Source organism: Phodopus roborovskii, unplaced genomic scaffold (assembly GCF_943737965.1).
Source record: "Phodopus roborovskii unplaced genomic scaffold, PHOROB, whole genome shotgun sequence".
Taxonomy (NCBI): Eukaryota; Metazoa; Chordata; class Mammalia; order Rodentia; family Cricetidae; genus Phodopus; species Phodopus roborovskii.
In genome coordinates, this window is record NW_026126416.1 from 5,328,459 (window position 1) to 5,344,988 (window position 16,530).

Sequence of the window (16,530 nt, forward strand, 5' to 3'; positions counted from 1 at the left end):
TGTCCTTCCAGTTCTGCTGATGTCCAGTTTGGGCGTGGGCATTGCCTGTCAGAACCCCAGAACCACTCTCCAACTCCTTCCTCACATCTGTTCTGTTAGATATGACTTCTCGCCTCCTTTTTCTTTTATGTCCACATTTGATGGACGCCAAAGGAAACTTTTCCTCTAAGGTCATGATTTTAGATTTTTAAAAAATTGTGTGTATGTAAATGTGTGAATATGAGTGTAGGCGTGTAGGCATCCATGCCACAGTGTGTTATAGTTCTCTCTTTTCTGCCATGTGGGTTCTGGGGGAATTGAACTCAACATTATCAGCCTTGCGCAGAAAATCCTTTATCCACTATATTGCCATACCTCTCATGTTAATCTTGATGTCAAGTGTTTAGTAAAATTACAATATAATGTTTATAAGCAATAATGAATCTATGAGGTCTATGTAGGAAGAGGCTAAAGAATGTCAACTTTTAAAAAGCCAGATAAGTATGATAATGTGTGTCTATCATTCCTGTCATTTGTCTGAAAGCTACCCAGATCCCAACAGTACCTCTTAGACTGGTAAAGCTTTTGGAATTTTAAGTGCAGAATCTATGTGAATTCCCTAAGAACATTTGTCAAATTCCACCAAAGGAAGAGCACAGATTTCCTTTGATTCCTAAATGAGGAGTTGTAAAGTGTTTGAGAGATTAGGGGCTCAGAGAGTTGGCAGGACTCCTTCATGAAAATATCCAATCCACACACCCCTTTGCTCATCCTCTCTGTAGATGAGTATGGGAATATGTCCATCACATCATTGCATGTCTTTCAGTCTGTCGCTTGAGTTAGAATCTTGGAATATAGTACAGGCTGGCCTTAAACTTATAATACTCCTTCATCAGACTTGTAAGTGCTAGGGCCACAGTTTGTGAGCTGCAACCTGGCTCTCCCATTACATTTTGTATTTATAAGTTGAGTTTTCCTTTGAAATTCTGTTGAAGAAAGACTATTTGGAGTATGACTGACCCAAGTATTTCACACAGCTGCAAGATTTTACACAAATAGTAGTGTCTGCCAAGATTGACAAACTGCTAAAGTTTAACCATGAATCACAAAGCCAGTGACCTTGCAGTGGGGAGACTTGGTGAGCTGAGAAACTGGGAGAGCAGTTGCACTTCAGAGTAGGCCTCCAGAGCAGACAGGTCTGTCACTGTGTGGCTGTGCTGACTGCCATTCTGTTTTATTTCTGGCAGCTCCTTTAGTGGCAGAGTTTTCCGAATGACATTCTTGATGTTGGCTGTGTCCCTTGTCATTCCACTGCTTGGAGCCATGATGCTGTTGGAGTCCCCCCATAGATCCTCAAATTCTCAGGTAAGTACACAGCAGTTTTGAGAAGGGTTCCCGCACCAAGTGAGGGAGTGTGATGGAATCGGTGTGGTCTGGAACTTGGTTATGAGTAGGGGGAGCTCTATTTCTTTAGCACATGAGTTTCATGTTGGGAGTTAGATATAACTGAATACATGTGAAATTTCCCCTGCCACTGTGGCAGAAACCAGCTATAAAAATCAGAATAAAAGTAGCTTAAGCATTAGAAATAACTGACACTAGTTCATTTGAAGTAGCAGAAACTTATGTAACTTTTGTTAAGATCTATAATCAGTATTCTGTTTTTGCTGGAGTTATAATTCACCAGTGGAGGTCTGCGAGGAATTAGTCTGTTGTAACTTGAAAACCTCTTAACATGTAGTCATTGGTGTTTGCTGATACTGAACTTGGGCTGGTTGGAGAAGGGTTGTGTGGTTTGACCTGGAGAGTAGGGGAGGAGGTAGGTTGAGATTTTTGTGAAGAAGTTGAGCTCCTTCAACTCCTTAGCCTCTAATTTCCTAATTGTTTTATCTCCTACCTTTAGAAGTCAAAGGAAATCCTAGCTCTTCTATTTGGTTGAGAAAGTTTGACAAATTCACATAGGGGATTCACACAGAGTCTGCAATAGCAAAACTCCAAGTCATCATGCTGTAGTGTGAAGTTTTACTCTTTACTCTTTGGCTTTTTTGATGGGCCCGCCACCCAACTCCCAAATAAATCACACATGGAAGCTTATTATTAGCTATGAATGCCCAGCCTTAGCTTGGCTTGTTTCTTAAATTATCCCATCTATTTTTGACCTCAGGGCCTTTATCTTTCTCTATTCCTGTATACCTTTCTTTCTTCTTACTCTGTGTCTGGCTGTGTACCTGGGTGGCTGGCCCCTGCAGTTTTTCTTCCTCTCTTGTTCCCAGATCCCCTTTCTCCTAGATTTTCTTCATCTTACTCCTCCCTGCCTGCCAGCCTTGCCTGTTCCTCTTTCTTGCCTTGGTATTGGCCATTCAATTCCTCATTGACCATCAGGTGTTTTAGACAGGCACAGTAACACCGCTTCACAGAGTTAAACAAGTACAACATAAACAAAGTCACATACCTTAAAATAATGTTTCTCAACATCATGCCAAAAGCCTTTTGAAGATTCCCTGGTTCCCTTGGAAATACTAGTGGGAGTGCAGCCATCTGAAGTTTATTTTAGACGAGTTAGTACTTACTTCATGTAAAACTTTAAGGACTTCATTGTCTAACTATGGAACAAAGATACTATATACAACTGAATAATGTGTTGCTGTTTTATGTATAAAAATTTAGATGTTATATTGGATTCCATTCACTAAGAATGTGTTCAGCAGCTAAGGTAGGTGTCTAGCAGATTTCGGAGATGAGGGAAGGCATTGTACTGATCCCTAATTGGACATGTGGGCAAGAGTCACCTTGTTTGTTGGATTTAGAATTACTAAACTTTAGTAACTAAACAGTTTGGGAGATATGAATAGAGTATTTGCCTAGCAAGTGCAGAGACCCCTCAATTTGAACCCCAATACTGTAAAAAACCCAAAACCTAAAAAATCACTGACTACAAATAAAGGTGCATAGTGCTGTGGGAAATGGGGATTAGCATGCATCTTACTGTCCACTAGGGAATGCTGGCCTAGTCAGCTTGAGGGGTTGGTTTTAATTATCCATATGACAGTGGGTATTCTTTCACACTTCCTGAGCCTCAGGCATGGGGACATCTGGTAGCTTTAGAGAGCTCCCCCTCCCCTTTTCTTCTTCTTCCTCCTCCTCCTCTCCTTCCTCCTTTTTTCTTTTGAATCAGGGTTTCTCTGTGTAACAGTCCCTAGCTGTCTTGGAACTAGTTCTGTAGACAAGGCTGACCTCAAACTCACAGAGACTCTGCCTAGCTCTGCCTCCAGAGTGCTGGGACTAAAGGCATGTGCCACCACCACCCAGCCAGAGGCCCTTCTTAAGATGTAGAAAACTGTCTCCCAGCCTTGTACTCCCCAGCAGAACTGACTTAGGCCTCCTTGAATAAGACAGGGAAGTAAACAGTGTAACATAGCTGGTGATCAGAAGCCAGGTTAGATCCAGCCTTGTCAAGGATAAAGATGTGAGGTTGGGGTTGACTGAAATCCTTTGGTCTCAGGAAGACCAGTTCTGTGTGTGGAAAAATGGTGATGAAACTTAGCTGAAAAGGGGTGTGTGACCATGGCAAACAGAAAAAACAGCTCAGTGAGGGGTTTGAAGTTGTACACAGTGAGCACTGGTTGCTATAGGGGAATCTGATTAGGCAAGAAGGATTAAGATGTGATTAAGTATATTTTTAAATGCCTAGAAACACCCACATCCTTCTATGGAAAACAGGCCCACTGAAGAGCTGACAGAGCCAACGGAAGGGGTTCTTAACATACACTTGATACCAGAGGAAAAAGAGCAAAAACATGATTCTGGCTGAAAAACTGGAACAAAAAATAATAAATGAACATAAAGGTACAGCCACAGACTTAGCAATGGTGCACTAGTGTCACTGGCTTTGACTTTAATGGGTTGTGGCCTGGGCTAGTCAGATGAGGCCCTAAGATACTGTCTGATTTGGGCTTCCTGGGTGGGCTGTCCTTTGCTGCAAACTACTGCCATGGGGACCTCGCTTGCCTGCACTTGCCTTTTTGCATACAAGTCTGCCTGTCCATGCTCCCCCTCACTTTTTGAGGCAAGGTCTCCCTTTGTAGCCAAGGTTGGCCTCAAGCTTTTGGCAGTCTTCCAGCTTTAACCTTCTGAGTGCTGCGATGATAGGGCATGAGCTGGGGACAATGCCTGGCTTTCAATTTTCTTGTTATTTCTCAACTAAGATTGTCCTCAGGCTGTTTGTGGGCAGGGATAAACACACAAAGGCTTTTTGAGAACTTCCTGAGTGGAAGGACTTAGGCCAGGTGGGGAGGGTTGAGCGTCTCTGTTCTTGACTTTATGCTCAAACATGGTTTGCCCTGCAAGCTCAGCTTGGTGGTTGGGACCTATCAGGGTCAGAACTGAACTCCTTGGCCAAAGCAGGCAGGCTACTTCCTGCCTCCCTCCTTTGGCACTGAAACTTCCCTAGTTAAGCTGGAAGGGATTGTCTTCTGTGGTTGGTGGATGGCCATGGTTGAGAGCCAGGGCAGAGGGAGGAGAGACAGTTTAACTATGGGTGTGGTGCTGACTCAGGAGTGGCAACAGAGGAGTAAAGTACAATGTTGTGAACTGAGAGGTAGGCAGAATAGAGGAGTATTTTATTCCCCACATTCTCTTAGTCCCTTCTCCCTCTCCTCCACTGGTGAGTAGGCCAGGAAAACGGCCTCGCTGAATGACAAGGTCTCATGGAGGATGGGAAATGATTTTCCTCACTCCTTACCAGTGTGTATTGGGAATTCCCTGCCTTCCAGGTTCTTGAGATGTAGTAGAGGGAAGCAGGAAGGAACTCCCTGGTCCACACAACATCCCTTCTAGTGGGACCAGAGAGGCTAACACCAGGAAAGCAAATTCAAAAGTACATGGGATGATACGTGCAGTGGAAAAATTAGAGCAAGTATGGGGCCGAGCCCAGGGAGGTGGCAAATTTTAAATTGGGTTCTAAGGGTAGGAAACTCACCAAGGAAGAAAGAGGAGTTTAGGTGAGAGTTAATGATAAGGAACAAAGATACCTGGTGCTCAAGACCCACAAAAGAAAGGGTATGGGGAACAGAAGAAGCAAGGTCACCGGTGACAGGGCCAGATCGGGCAGCATAAGAAGTCACCCCAAGGACTGGTTTCTGACTGAGATGGTGCAGTTGCAAGGATCAGCAGACAAATGTTGTGATGTGAAGTGGGCTGCTTGATTGAGAATAGACTGTAGGGATGAGGAAGCAGAGGGGAGAAGATACTGGCCAGGGAAGAGTGACAGCAGAGGACCTGGGAGGAAGGTTCAGTCATATCTCTTTAAAGGTGGCCTCAGCAGTAGCTGGGAGCTATGGCACTTTTGCTTGTGGATGGGAATGAGTTTGGAGGAAAGTTTCTGGAGTTCCTCTGGGAGGGAACATGGTCTGGGGACTCAGCAGAGTGCACCTGTGTGAGGCCATGAGCACTGGATGTTGTTCCCATGGCTGGCTGCCTCCCTTCCCTTGCACATGAAGCAGGTGGTCAGCTGTGGAAGGTCGATGGAGCTCTCCCCATGTCGGGCAGACAGTACTAGCTATGGGTACTAGCTACAGGGCTGTCTGTATCAGAGGGTGGGAGGAGGTCTAACTGTCCTGAGGTCCGGGATGATGATGAGATTCTTGGGGTGTCTGGGGTATGGAGACATGCAATATTTGTATTTTCATAATTATTTCCTACTGTGGTCTTTTCTGATATCCTTGAATTTTCCCTCTCAACCTTTATTTTTCTGGCATTCAAGGATGTATTGGGAATGTATTCTTTATGTCAGAACAGGGAAATAGACATGCTTTGGGTCCCAGGGGGAAATGTTTTCCTTCATGGATATTTTTATACACAAATCCTTGCAATTGTATTGTGTTACAGCTTCAAAGAACCCCCTTTCATGTTTGGCGTTCTGCAACCAAATACAAAGTTGCGACAAGCGGAAAGGCTATTTGAAAATCAACTTAGTGGGCCAGAGTCCATGGTAAATATCGGGGTAAGTAAACTGGGATCTCGTAGAATGCACGTGGCTGATTTCCAGGCTGCTGTTACTCAGGGTGGGTAGGTTCTGTGGGAGCAGCTGCAGTGGCACACAGCCCCCAGGTAGGGGAGCTCTGGGCTTGTGTCTCAGTTGTGGACATCTCAAGGGAGCAGCTCTCTCTTCTTTCTGCCTGGTTTGCACCCCAATTTTGAATGTTTTATTTTGTTTTCAAGACACAGTGTCTCTAAGTAGCCCTGGCTATCCTGGAACTTGTTCTGTAGACCGGGCCTCGAACTCAGAGAGCTGCCTGCCTCTGCCCTCTGAGTGCTAGGATTAAAGGTGCACACTACCGTGCTAGGCTACATGGGGTGAGTTTGAGTTAATTTCCACAGAACACTTTCTTGTGCTCTATTGTGAGGAGGCAAAAGGGAAATGCAGACACTGACATCGAGTTCATTCTCAGTATTTCCACTGAACCCATCCATTTCAGGATGGGGATTCCCCTGAAAACAAGAATTGGGCCTGATAATGAATTAGACTCTAGCAGTAGGGTTTTTTTTTTTTTTTTTTTTTTTTTTTTTTTTGGTCAGGATGAGAATTAAGCTTAGTATTGAAAGGACATAGTTAATGAGATGAGGATACTTGGTGTGAAGATTTCTGAGTAGCAGCTTTGAAATGCTTCAGCCCTGCATCCATTACATTACCTGGGCAGTGGCTATAGACCTTGTGCATGTGCATCTTTGTTTAGTTTCTAGGCTGGCCAGGGCCATTGCTGCACACGTTTGATAAACTCTTGTCCTGCCCCCTGCTTTTCCATTGAGGCCCAAAGACTGCCCATCTCTGCAGTTGTTACCTTGTTATATCACTGGTAAACTTTTTACTTTTCCTCCTTCAATAAGAGTAAATACTTCCTGGTAGAATTTAGTTTCTCTGAAAAGGTCTTGGCATTTGTTAGTAAGTTCATCAGTTCTGGTGATATGCCATACACTGTGGCTTCTTCTGGGACTTCTAAGTGTTGCTTGGTGGCCTTCGCTGCCTTAGTGAGTGTACCTGTTCTACCTTCTCCCTTTTCTTCTTTTAAGGAGCTGTGTGTACTGAGTGTCATTTCTGGTGTGGACCCAAGGGGACCTCTCTGCTTCTATTCTTGTGGATGTGAGCCACAAGTTGGCACCCAGATACCTGCTGTTGCTGCAGCAGCTCCGCCCAGAGGGTACCCTGAGGGAGACTGGCAGGTGCTGACTGCCTCAGAATAGTTGCTAGAGGAGAGCAACCACCAATTAACATTCTATGTCTGCTTTTAAATGATCCATTTTAAAAAATGTTTTTCAGCAATTATTTCACTAACATCCACCTTTGTAGCAGGAATAATGCAGAGATTCTTTCTAGACAGTGAATTTTGCATTGCTTACAAATAGGAATCCAAGGTGAACCTTGGGAGTTATTTAACCTCAAAGTTTATATTTTAAATACATTTTATCACCGCCTACAAGGCCTCATTCTAGACATAGAGTTTAGCATTTTTGCAGGCTTAACTAAATATTGAGCTAGGCACATCCTGTTCTTGCAGCACTTACGTCTTATCTCATTCTCTCTATAAAGGGCAGACTTTGATAAGGCATTCTTTTCCCCATCCCACCGTACCATTCTTCTTCTACCAGTGAAAGCTTCTGTGTATGGTGAAGGTGGAACTATCCAACCCATATTTTGCACTTCAGTTTTTCCTTTTGGAGTATACTAGATCCTACCATTGATTCTATATGCTGGGTGTTCAGGGAACTTAACCTCAACAGTTGGTAATATGTGTCTCCCTGAGACCTTCCTCCTTTTCTGCATATATATTGCCTTAATCTCTTTCCCAGAACTATGAGACATGGTTAATGTTCCAGGTGTTGTTTTCTTATATGTACCCATTATTTCCCTGCCAGTACTGTTCTATGTATGAGTCCCTTTCTCCACAAGGGGGTGTTATCTACCTTTTCCTTAGAACAATTATAACAGTATGACCCATTGATTTAACTTCCTCTATTGAGTCAGAAAAGTTCCCAGTATTAGGAATTGCAGTTAGTAATTCCAGATAAGAAATTTGAGAAGTATTAGTCCCCTGTTAAATCTTAGGGGAAAATATTTGGGAAAGAACAGAATTTCCAAAGAAAATTGCAGCTATCTAATGTGTAACTGACAAAACGAAACTAAAAGCCACCAAAAGAATCAACAACATAATGAAAGAGAAAAGAGCCCTCAATCCATGTGAATCTAGCAGTGTCCTATGCTTCTCCAGGTCCACTGGTCCTTGCAGAGTGTGAAATTATCTCCTTGGGTCTTGCCTCAGGGAAACCCAGAAGGCAAGCATTCACACACTGGTCAAGACTAGGGTGCATGGCTTCTGACATTTATAAAATCTACTTTGTTTACTCTCTGTCATAGATGTTCAAAATGGCTTCAGTTTTGTATGTTGTTATTCTTTAATAATTGCAAACACACACACACACACACACACACATCGTTTTGTTGTCTTTTTACATCTTTTTGTTTGTGTTTTTATTATTTATTTTTAAAATGGCCCAATGAGCTTAACTATGGTTGCTTGCAAAATGTTTGGGTGGGAGGTTATTTACTAAGGAGAGCATGGGCAGCATAACAGGCTTGTATCGCTGAAGAAAACTACTCCCCTCCCTCAGCAGTCACTAATTGCAGTATTTCCTCAGGGAGTTACCCATGACTACCTCCCTAGTCCATGGTGAAATGTTGACAGGCCCCATCTTGTGCAGGTAACCGTAGCTTCTAAGTTGATGAAGTAACAGTCATGCCACATGCAGAAGAAAGCATTTCACAGCATCCTTCCCCATCCTGTGGCTTTTATGTTCTTTCTGTCCCTTCTTCTGGCATGTTTCCTGAGTGTTGGATGGGGTGATATGGAAGTCTATTGAGCAGTCATGTATCCTCAGCAGTTTGATCTGTAGAGTCTGTATTAGTCATCACCCACTGCAAAGGGAAGCTCCAACCAAGGCTGAGGGCATCACTAATATATGTGTATAAATGACATTTAGAAGGCAGTTTAACAGCATTTCTGTTTAGCAAAATAACAGGAAGTTCACCTCTAGGACCTATGAATAGCTCCTCAGCCTTGGGCTTTTGACCAGAGTAAACTATTTTTAAAATCTGTTTTAGGCTTACAATAATGAAACAAAAAGTAGAGATTTTATGAGAATGGGTGTTGGGTTCAGCACATAGGTTTAGCCTTTCTACTGTTGCCATCTCCCCACCATAGTTGGGTTTTATTTCCTCTGTCTGTTTTAATTAAGGCTCACTCTTGGCATTGTGAACTCTGTGGATTTGGAACTTTCATAATGCCATCATAGAGGATATTTTCACTGTCCTAAAATTCACCTGTGTTCTCCTTCCCTTTTTAACTCTCATCTACTAGTGACTTTTAAATTTCTGCACTGTTTGCCCTTTCCAGATGTGGCATTAGAATCATACAGTCTCTTCAGGTTGCCTCTTGCAGCTGTTTGTGAGATACTGGTCTGTAGTTTCTCTTAATGTCTTCATTAGGGCAATGCAGAAATTATAATTCATAGAATGAGTTAAGAGGTGTTATTTCAGCTGTGACCTTCTGAAGCAAATTTTTGAGATTTGACTATAATTTCTTAAGGGAGAATTCACCAGTGAGCCAGCTGGTTGGGGGTGATGCTTTCTGTCTTGCAAGATTGTAATTATTTATTCGGTTTCTTTAATACACACAGGTCTGTTAATATAGCCTATGTACAGACTTTGGACAGTCTTGGACAATTGTATGCTTTGAGGAGATCCCATAGTTTTGTTACTTTATTTTCCCTCCCAAGACAGGGTTTCTCTGTGTAGCTTTGGAGCCTGCCCTGGGCCTTGCTCTGTAAACCATCCTGGCCTTGAACTCACAGAGATCCTTTTGCCTTTGCCTCTTGAATGCTGGGATCAAGGCATGTGCCACCACTCCCTGGCTTATTAGTTTAAATTTTAAGGATTTAAAAATTTACCATACATAATTCCCCCATCATCTTCAGAATTGCTGTTTCCTTTTTGGCTGTTAAAATATAACCAAACTGCTTACCTTATAGAAGAAACAGTGTGGTCATAGCTCTTAGACCAATCCTTTAATGATCTTTTCCCTTTTTGTTTTCTTAAACAGATGTGATATTTACTGGTACAGCGGATGGCAGAGTTGTAAAACTTGAAAATGGGGAAATAGAGACCATCGCCCGGTTTGGTTCAGGCCCTTGCAGTAAGTTGGTAACATCACTCAGAAAGTTGTCGCTTTCCCCTAGATGTCACTTTCACTGTTGGAGAATTGCTGATCATTTGGCAGACTGGACACACTGTGGTGTCACCTCAATTTTTTTATTGCCTTCTGGTCATTTGGCTTTGGAGTGCCCAGTAGAGCCTGTGGTAGTCACACTGATGTCCTAGTTTTCCAGTCGGGCATTGGTCATGTACCTGCTGAGTATTTCCTGGTGCTGTATCCCCTCATCTTCCCATTCAGTCTCTGGTTGCCCCATGGGAACTTCAGCTATCAATCGCTGTGGGTGTGGGTGCTGCTTTATATAAAGGCAGGGGCTTTGTGACTGTCTGGGGCTTATATGTGATTCCTTAGTAGCTCCTCAGGGATTTCAGTTGTGTTACTCAAGTCTGAGAAGCCTTAAATCATTTAGACTTTGGAAGCATGAGCAGACAATTGCACTGCTTAAAAACTAATCAACAGGATTCTTACCATTATTCTATTAACTTATTATAAATTTTATTTATTTATTTATATTTATTTATTTATTTATTGTGGTATTCTGGATGAAATCCAGGGCCTTCTGATTACCAAGCAAGTGTTCTACCACTACAATTTATGGCCTAGTTATCATTTTTATTAGCTGGGATGTTTTATAAAAAATATACATTTTTATTTCAAAATAAAAGCAGCATAAACATACAGAATCAAAATAAAAATTACTAGGGTCTTCTGAAAAGTACTGTCCAACATTTGAATGAGTCCCTGGATACCCATGCTCATACTCTGTATTTGCTTCCAGTCTGCCCTTTCTCCTCCACACATAACACCCGCACTCAGCCCCTACACTGAGCACTGGACAGTAAGCATCCCTTGTGGTGCAGTAACACTTGCAGTAAGTATCTTATAGCTCGCTCATTCTGTAAGTATATGGTGTGGTAGCATCCACAGTAAGCATCCCTGTTGATCCTCTACAGAGGGGCGGGTCTGTGATCTTCTTGCTCTGTACAGCATGGTGTCTGTTTAGGGAGGTGTGGAAGAGATACTTGGACACTGAAGAGGGCACAGGTAGACTCTTGAAGTGGCCACTCATTCCTGTTGTGTATCTTCCTATCTTCCTAGAAACCCGAGATGATGAACCTACCTGTGGGAGACCCCTGGGCATCCGGGCAGGGGCCCAATGGAACTCTCTTTGTGGTTGATGCGTACAAGGGATTATTTGAAGTAAATCCTCAGAAACGTATGTACAACTTATTTCTTTGATATTTTCAGCTCTTTCAAACAGTATACACATAAAACATATTTAATAAGATTTTTAAAATATACTCTACAGGCAACTACAGTGTCTTCTTACTAAATAACAGCACAAGTATTGCCACTCGTGTTGGCCACCAGAGAACTCCCTTTCTGAGCCGCCTTGGTCCCTGCCCAGTTTTTCTCTGCATCTGTGTTTTAGCCACTGGCTCTCAGAAGGATTGTGTTGTAAACATTTGTTCCTCATCCTCCTGTGTGAGAATCCTTTTTGTTTTTTCCCCTTAGACAGTTCTACTCCTTTCTCTCTCATCACTGAACATGATATTACCAGAACTGGTATTATAATATGTGCTGAGTGCTCTCTCCATGGAGGACATAGCATGTAAGATCTATGCGTGGGGCTTGGCCAATGGGCACTACAGCCTGTCCTCTGCTTTCTGGTGGTTATGACTAGGGAGGATATATAGCCTCTCTGTTCCTATTTTTCCACATAGTAGGGAAGATTAATAGTGAACCTTACTTGTAGATTCTTGCACAGGGGTAAATAATAATGTATCTAGAGAGCTTGGCACTCAATATATGTCCTTTCTTTTATTAGAGTTTTGAGGCTGGGGGAGGGGGAAGGTGGTGCTTCATTGTATTGCCCATTCAAGCTCTCCTCCAACCTCTACCTCTCCTACCTAGGACAGTAATGTGTTCCTCACTCCTGACTAGTTTTAAAAACTTGGTATTGTTGCTACTTAATATAAAAGCAGATGAATGGAATCTATAATTTTTTTCTCTCCAGCAACAAATAGTACTAGATTTTTATTGTGTATTGATCTTAATATTTTTTTTTTAAGTTTGTTTATTTCAATAAAAAAAAAATGTGCTCTTCACTTTTATAAATCTGCCTTTGGTAAAAGTTTAGTCTAAAAAAACAAGATTTTTGCCCAGCACTCTGGAGGCAGACGCAGGCAGATCTCTGTGAGTTGAGGCTAGCCTGGTCTACAGAGTGAGTTCTAGGATAACCTCCAAAACAATACAGAGAAACTCTATCTCAACACCCCCCCAATCCCCCGAAAAAAAAACAAAACAAAACAAAACAAAAAAAAAAAAAAAAAAACCCCAAGATTTTCACCTAATGACTGATAACTGTTCTCACAGTGGGATAGAAAAGCTTATTTAAGTTTTTTTCTCTTGATGTCGGTTGGGTTGATTAACATCGTGAAATTATCAAGAAACAAGTTCCTAAAATGACAGCAAATCTTTCATTTTGCTGACTTCAGGTGCAGTGAAACTGCTGCTGTCCTCTGAGACTCCCATTGAGGGCAAGAAAATGTCCTTCGTGAATGACCTCACTGTCACTCGGGATGGGAGGAAGATTTATTTCACTGATTCCAGCAGCAAGTGGCAGAGACGGGACTACCTGCTCCTGGTGATGGAGGGCACTGATGATGGGCGGCAAGTGTTCCTTTTAGTGTTCCCTTCAATTAGTAGATGAGCCACAGGTGACAGGTAACACCTGTTTCTGCTGGAAGCTGTAGCAGGGTCTCAGCACAGAATGCCCGTGTCTAGGAGCAAGACCTTAGTGGCTCTGGAGTCAGGTGACTGCCAATATGATCTTCCTTCTTCAGAGCAAATAAAATGAAGTCTATCCATGGGGTTCTAGACAGAGTGGGTGGGCCCCCAGCAGGCCTAGGATTCAGGTCATGTCTCTAAAGGCTGGTGTGCTAGACCTCACTCTTGACCTAGTTCTCTGGTCTGTCAGATCTGGTCTGGATCTGGTGTGGACAGGGAGGGCCCTTACTAGCCAGCCTGGAACCATGTCCATACAGATCCCTGACTGGGTTTTATCACTCCAGTGGGAGGCTGAGTCACTTTCCCTTTCCCCAAGGCCACAGGAGATCTTGGGCTCTCCCCTTTGTGACTGCTGTGTTGGGCCATCCACAGCCTGTTGGAGTATGATACTGTGACAAAAGAAGTGAGGGTTTTGTTGGACCAGATGCGGTTCCCTAATGGAGTTCAGCTGTCTCCCGAGGAAGACTTCGTTCTGGTGGCAGAGACAACCATGGCCAGGATACGAAGGTGTGTGTGTGTGTGTGTGTGCGTGTGCGTGTGCGTGTGCGTGCGTGTGTGTGTGTGTTCTTCTCCAGATCTTGTCATGGCCTATGGTAGAATAGAATTGAGGTGAATGGATGTCTGAAATGTGTCTTGATTTCATGCTATCTGTATAGCCTGCAGCCTGTTTCCTTGTAAGGTGGGCTTTGGTTCTTCCTGCCTGTGTGGTCCTTAAGATTTCTGTCAGCAGCTCACTCTGCATTCGCAACAGACACATGTATAGTATGTTCCATACATGTATTTGAACAAAGACCAGCTTTGTGCGTGGCAGAAAACTGTCACTTCACCTGTCTGACATCAGAGGCCACCCCATACCCGTTAGTCCTGCTGCTGTCTACAGTGACTGTTTTTGGCCTCCTTCTGTCCTCCTCCATACCCTGTGAGTCTCATGACTTTCCTTGGCTTTCCCCATCTTGGGAGCCCCTCTCCTCTGCAGGAGGGAATGTTTTAATTCTGAGGAAATGAACATACCCATGCCGCCATTTTCCCCTGTTCTAGAACAGGCCGTTTCTCTGGGGTGTACTTGGGCTTCTGGGCACCAAGTGTTCATTCTTAAAAATTTTCCTTAAATTGTTTTCAACTTTGCATTGCCTACTTGGGCATGTTTTTCAGAGTCTATGTGTCTGGCCTGATGAAAGGTGGGGCAGATATGTTTGTGGAGAACATGCCTGGATTTCCTGACAATATCCGGCCCAGCAGCTCTGGCGGATACTGGGTTGCTGCTGCGACAATTCGTGCTAACCCTGGGTTTTCCATGTTGGATTTCTTATCTGAGAAGCCTTTTATTAAGAGAATGATTTTTAAGGTAATTATGAAAACTGTTTCCAAAAAGCAAGATGGAGATGAGTCTAATGGTCTATTTCCGTTGGCCTGAATAGCTCTCAGACTTCAGTTCTATTTAGAATATTTGCTACCTGTCACGCCTACTTTTAAGTAAACGTGTGTGTTCACGCTTAGGTGTATGCATTTGTATGGAGGCTAGATGTCAACCGTAGGAGTCAGTCCTCTGGAACTGTCTACCTTATTTTGTGAAACAGGGTCTCATCTGGGGTTCATCAGGTAGCAAGGCTGGCCAGTCTTTGGGCCTCAGGGTTCTGCTTATTTCCATGGCCCCAGCACTGGGTATGTCACTTCTGGCTTTGCTTGAGTGGTAAGCACTTTGCTGACAAAGGGACTCCCCAGTACCATAAACAGGTTTTATTCTTTAGCCTAATGTTTTAATTCTGAGGAAATGAACACACACATTCTGCATTTTTCCCTGTTCTAGAACAGGCCGTTTCTCTGGGGCGAGTACTTGGGCTTCTGGGTGCCATATGTTCATCCCTTTGGTCAGCACTGTTCATAGTTTTCTCAGGAACAAAGCTGGAAAGTGCAAGTACATGCTTATACCTACATTTATTTACCATACTCATTTAAATTTAAAAAGCCATAGTTTATGCAAATTACCTGTAGTATAACTGAACCCTATGGATTTTATTCTAGTTTTCTTAGTTCTACTCATCTTTGTACCTTTCCCTGTCTTACAGTGAGATGCCCGGGTCCCCTTATCTTGCATGTATTTCCTTTGTTTTTGAGATAGCGTTTTACTATATGCCTAGATTTGACTAGAATCTACCAGCCTCTGCCTCTCAAGTCTGGGGTTACAAATGCTTGCCACAATACATAAATGTGTTTACTGTTTAATCAGTTCTTTCAAGTACAACTATGTTATAGCTGTTGCCCCTATTTGAGGAGACTCAGGCCTGGTTCTAAACTCTACACAGATTTCTTCTTTCAAGTGTCTTTCTCAAGTGCCAGAAATCATGTCCTTCTATGGGATTTCTCTGCTTAAACTTTTTATGAGATCCACAAGGCTACATCTGTTTGTAGCTGGGCTCAGGGTGCCCAGCTCAGCTGTGAAGGGGCATGCCTACAAGGACTTCAGACCAAGCTTCAAGGAAGATAGCAAAGCAGGCTTGTTTAGAGGTGATATCTTAGGATGGACTTGCTCACTTAAACCTCGCAGCCCTTTTAACAGTGAAAGGCTTTTAAAACACCCATCACTTTCCTCTTACACTCCTTGAGTATATAAACCCAACTAGAGGACTTGGGGTTAAGCTGGGCAAAGATGGTTCTCAGCTTGACTTCAGTGTAATGATTTCTTGGAATGTGATCTTGCATTTCTCTGTAGTTAGCTAAGCCATTGCTGTCCCTGTGAATCCTTGACCTCCTTAGTCAGATCTGCATGGGAGTGGGGTACATGATTTTGCCCTTGCCCTATGGGACCTCCTATCCCCAGGGTTCTGGGCTACTCTTATATGATGAGAAGTTGTGTGGTCAGTTTGCTTACAGTCACAAGGTAAGCTCTCTTCCCTGATATTTCCTTTCCAGCTGTTTAGTCAGGAGACGGTGATGAAGTTTGTGCCACGGTATGGCCTGGTCCTAGGAAGTCAGTGACAGCGGTGCCTTCCGGAGAAGCCTGCATGATCCTGATGGAGTGGTGGTCACCTATGTGAGTGAAGCACATGAACACGATGGACATCTGTACTTGGGTTCCTTCAGATCTCCCTTCATCTGCAGACTCAGCCTCCAGTCTATTTAGGCAGCCCAGCAGCTGTGCATGCCAGGGATCATCGCACTCAGCCACCACAGGTCCAGAGGGAGCCACGGACATAGCTATATCCCTGTGTTCCCGTGTTCCTGCTAGTCCTTGGAAGTGTGCGAGTAGCTGCTGCAACCCTGGAGAAAGTGTGGATCTCTCAGCTGGACTTGATGTCACTTTTGGAGGGAAGCAGTGTGTCTGCTGTGGGGAAGACAGTTCACAAAGAACCATTTCTCTTAAAAAAAAAAATACGCTAAGTACACAAATTCTTTAGGACTTGGAAAATTTCATACACTTGTCACAGGGCTCAGGGTTTGGTGATTAGAGTAAGGGATTAGCTATGCAGGGACCTTTCTGTCACGAGTGGCTCTGTCTGCC

At 43.4% G+C, this 16,530-nt stretch overlaps 1 pseudogene; it reads left to right on the forward strand.

Annotated features, from left to right (window-relative positions):
- Window positions 1–1,144: 1,144 nt before the first annotated feature.
- LOC127221318 (adipocyte plasma membrane-associated protein-like) lies at window positions 1,145–16,276 on the forward strand (annotated as a pseudogene).
- Window positions 16,277–16,530: the final 254 nt, after the last annotated feature.